The sequence below is a fragment of the Palaemon carinicauda genome, chromosome 12, assembly GCF_036898095.1.
Source record: "Palaemon carinicauda isolate YSFRI2023 chromosome 12, ASM3689809v2, whole genome shotgun sequence".
Lineage (NCBI taxonomy): Eukaryota > Metazoa > Arthropoda > Malacostraca > Decapoda > Palaemonidae > Palaemon > Palaemon carinicauda.
The window spans coordinates 98,525,260-98,530,259 of NC_090736.1; positions in this window are offsets into that span (position 1 = coordinate 98,525,260).

The window sequence follows — 5,000 nt, forward strand, 5'->3', positions numbered from 1 at the left end:
GATCCGTCAAGACCTTAATAGATATATCTGTGGAGGAGAGATAAACCTGAAAATGGTTAATAGCAAATACTAAACCAAGAGTCTCTTTCTCCACAGTGGAATACCTACGTTGGGCAGAGGACAACTTTTTTGGAAAGAATGCACCATTCTGCAACCACACCGCTCCTACACCAACGTCACTTGCATCCGTGGCAAGAAAAAAAGGAATGTCAAAATCAGGAGCCCTCAAGACAGGGAAATTAATTAGTACTCTTTTCAAAATATCAAATGTCCTTTGTGTTTCATCAGTCCAGACAAAAGCTACTTTCTTTCTTAAGAGATTGGTCAAAGGATCGACGGTCAGAAAAATTTCTAACAAACCTTCGGTAGTACCCAACCAAACCAAAGAATTCTCTGACATCCCTCCAGCACTTAGGGACTAACATTTTTTTAATACATTCGATATTTACTTGCTTAGGAGCAACTTTACCATTACCAACTTCATGATCCAAATATACAACCCTCGCCTTTGCGAATTCACTTTTCTTTTAATTAATTACTAAACCTGCTTTCTTCAAAACCTCAAACAGTGCTCTAATAGGTTTTGAATATGTTTCCCAATCATCACTATTAATAACAATTCCATCGAAATAAACTACACACCCTTCTAATCCATAGACTAAAGTATTCATTAACCTCTGAAAGGTGGCAGCTGCGTTCTTCATACCAAACGGCATCACTTTACATTGAAACAGTCCCTGCGGTGTTACGAGAGAAGACAAGGCTCCTGCCCGCTTCGGAAGAGGAACCTGCCAATAACCTTTCAGCAAATTGAATTTACTAATGTATTTGGCCTTACCCATACGATCAATACAATCCTCAATTCGAGGAAATGGATAACAATCAAACTTGGACAATTCACTCAATTTACGGTAATCAAAACATAACCTGAAATCACCGTTGGGTTTCTTTACCAATACAACAAGTGATGACCAAGGACTTTGACTAGGTTCAATTAGGTCATGTTTTAGCATATAATCAACTTCCTTCGCTACAACCTCATTTTTGAAGGGATTCAACCTGTAAGGAGATCGTTTCACAGGAGTGACCCTACCTACGTCCACGTCATGCTCAAGGACAGAAGTCCTTCCCGGTACATCCGAAAATAATTCCTTATAATTAAATACCAATTTCCTTAAAGACCTTTGCTCTTCATTACTTAAATGAGAAACCATTCCAGAATTTTTTTTTTTTTCAAAGAATTCTTATCATCCGAACGCCAATTCACTTCCATTAAAACAATTATCATCAATGAAAAAGAAAAATGGTTATCGTTCTCGGAAACTGCAGAATTCCCTATGGTTGCCACGGGAATGACTTTCTCCCGTTCCATATAAGCCTTCATCATATTTACGTGACTAAGCTGAAAAGGGTTCCTTCTCTCAGGAGTCTCTACTAAATAATTAACTTCACTATTTTTTTTTTAATTTTCCAAGGACCTGAAAAAGAAGCTTTCAATGGATTTCCTTGAATGGGTAACAAAACCAACACTTTGTCGCCTACCGCAAAGTCACATGCTCTAGACCTTCTGTCAAAAAAGTAATTCATTCTTTTTTGGCTACACAAAAAATTTTCACCTGCAAATTTCCAAGCATTGGTTAACTTATCGCCTAGATTAGACACATAATCTAATAAATTGATCTCAGGGACGTCTCCCTCCCAGGACACTCGAACAACATCAAGAGGATCTTGAACACAATGGCCAAACACAAGGGTGAAAGGCAAAACACCTACAGACTGACTTGGGACGGAACGAAAAGCGAACAACACATAAGGTAATTCCTTACCCTATTCAGAACCATTGATCAAACAATACTTCTTTACCATAGATTTAAGGGTTTCATGAAATCTCTCCAGAGATCCCTGACTTTCTGGATGATATGGAGAAGAGGTCACATTTTCTATATTCAACTCTGCCCTTGTATCTCTGAAATGCTTGCTAACAAAATTGGAACCACAATCCGATTGCATTATTTTAGGCTTCCAAACCTGGTGAAAAAGTCAATTAGTACATCTACAGTTTTAACACTTTTTTATAGTACATAGTGGTATTGCCTCGGGATATCGAGACATTCTATCCATAATAGTCATAATATATTCATTTCCACTACGAGTCCTTGGTAATGGTCCAACAACATCAATAATGACCTCCTTGAAAGGTTCGGAAACCACTGAAATAGGATATAGAGGCGCTTTTGGAATAAGCTGATTGGGTTTACCGTCCTTCTGACAGACATCACAGCTATTGACAAATTTCTTTACGTTCGCCTTCAACTTCGGCCAATAATAATTCATTAGCAACTTACCGGAAGTCTTATGAATCCCAAAATGTCCGGCCAAACCACTGTCATGCGCCAATGATATAAACTCATTCCTGTAAACAAATGGAACCATTATCTGCTTCAAAATTTCAAAATCAATATTATCAGCCTCCATGGGCCTACTTAACCTATATAAAATATTATTAATTATCTTAAATTTGGGACCAGTTATATCAGACACCTCACCTGACTCGATAGGGATATACCGAAAATCCTTTTTCTGAGCTTTGATAAGCTCTTCAGTAGTCTAAAACAGTTTGTTCTTCAAAATCCCAAGAGCTACAACTACGCTATCACTACGTTCTAAACTACTTAACTCTAGATCAATAGTTGACTCTGCAGCGTCAACAATTCTAGCACTAGAACGAGTAACTGCTACTGCCTCCCTATCAGGATTTATCAATACGGGATAGAAATTATTCTTAAGAGCAACATCATTTCCTATCACAACATTAACATCTTTAACCGGAAATTTATCAACACTGGCCAATTTCAAATTCCCTGCAAAGGAAGGGCAAATTAAATTAAAATTTTCAATAGCATAAAACTTTACCGTAACAGGAAAACCAGACAATAACACGAATTCCTCACTTTCAGGAACAAAATTACACGGCAATGACTCCCTAAGGATCAAAGACTGAGGTGCTCCAGTATCACGAAAAAATACGTACTCGTCTTTTCTCGGACGAATTTACGAATGAGACACTACCGAAGGACAAATACTTATCAAAACAGCCATGTAGTCATTGGTCAGTGGACCTGGGTGGGATAGGTTCTCTCTCTCTCTTTTCCACACCCATCACTGGCCTACCATTAGCATTTTGCGATTTTATAAACGCATAAAACAAGCTATTTACGTGTCCTTTCTTATTGCAAAAGAAGCACGTTAATGTCTTCAATTTCTCTGGATTGTATATATTAGGTCAATTACCTCTGTTAGGAGAAAAATTGATATTAGTAAGAGCATTACCCTCATTATTATTGTTAGAATTATTATTCCTACCTACTTTAACCCAATATACTTCACATTTGTCGTTACTCCCCCTAACTCACTCTTATGAGACAAATATTATTCATCACTAGCGATGGCTACCTCCTGAACGGTCTCGAGTTTTAAGTCTCGAGTTTTAACTCTTCGAGGTGGACCTTCAGTTTATCTGGGACACACCTCTTAAACTCCTCCACCAACATTAATTCCTTCAATTTCTAAAAATCTACCACTTCCTTGGACTTGAGCCAATCACTAGCATATTGTTCCTTCGACCTTGCAAATTCCACAAAAGTTTGTTCCCTACTTTTTTCTTCTAAGTTCCTGAAGCTTTGCCTATAGGCTTCAGGGACTAACTCATAGGCCTTCAAGACAATAGCCTTCACACTCTCATAATCTGATGTCAGATCCTCCTCCAGAGTTACATAACCCTCTGAGCTCTTCCAACCAGTTTACTTTTTATAAGAGTTGTCCAATACTCTTGGGGCCACTCCAACCTTGCTGCAATCCTCTCAAACGATACGCAAAACTCTACTACATTGTTTTCCTCAAATCTAGGCACAAATTTGAGAGCCTGCGCTAAATAAATAGCAGGCGTTACTGACCTATTTGGGGAAGGGGGAGGGAAAGAAGAGGAACCTGTGTCTCTCATGGCAATCTCATGCTGCCCCTCCTTTTCTGTTTGCTCTGCCTTAAACTTTTCTATTTCAAACTCCAACTGCCTCAGAGCAATTTGCCTATCCAAAATTTCTACAGACAACCGTCCTTTATCAGGTTTCACTTCTTGTTCCCCACCTGCCTTAACAGTTTTAACATATTCATAAATTTGCAATAGCAATACACCCTTTCTTATGGACACTTCATATTCCAATTCAAAATGCTGCGCTACAATTTCCAAGTCTTCCCTATTCAACTCTGCAAGCCTCTCTTGCCACCTTTCTTCGCTAAGGAGTTCTAATACATTAACAACTATAATGACCACTGTTATTCACACAGATTACTGAATTTACACAAGACAACCACGAGGAGGTGAAAATATGCTGCCTGAAAAATAACCCCAAGAATTATCGTTGCAAATACACCGGTGAATACTTAGGAACGAAAGATCCTGTCACGGTCGCCACTTGTGATGGCTGGCTTAACCACCATACAAAACACTAAACTTTCATTAAATAGTATTCACCAAAATACCATACTTAGTTCACAAAAGGTCGAATAGTATCCAACTTCAATAAGAGTGCAAAGTCACTTCAAAGGGACAAAGAAAATACCACAAAAATATACTTAATTTTAATACACAAGTTTCAGATAGAAATAACACGTGAACCTCAACAATACAATAATTGATGAGAAACACCCACTCTTATACTCCCTGCAAAAGAAATAATTACACGATTAAAGAAAGGTCATCAACACATACATACTAAAAGGGTGAGAGGGTCCAGATAGGAGGAGGCAAGCGAAAAGTAAGAATATCCTAACAAATACAATCTAAATATCCCAAATAAGTTCCTCAAATGACTTTATAGGACTCCTCTTAGAGGAACAATAAACTCCACTTCTGGAGGATTAATCTGGGTGGCAGGGAAAATTGATCCGAAACTCTGGTGTTGGAAGGCTTTCACAAGCTCCACTAATGACGTCAGCAGAGG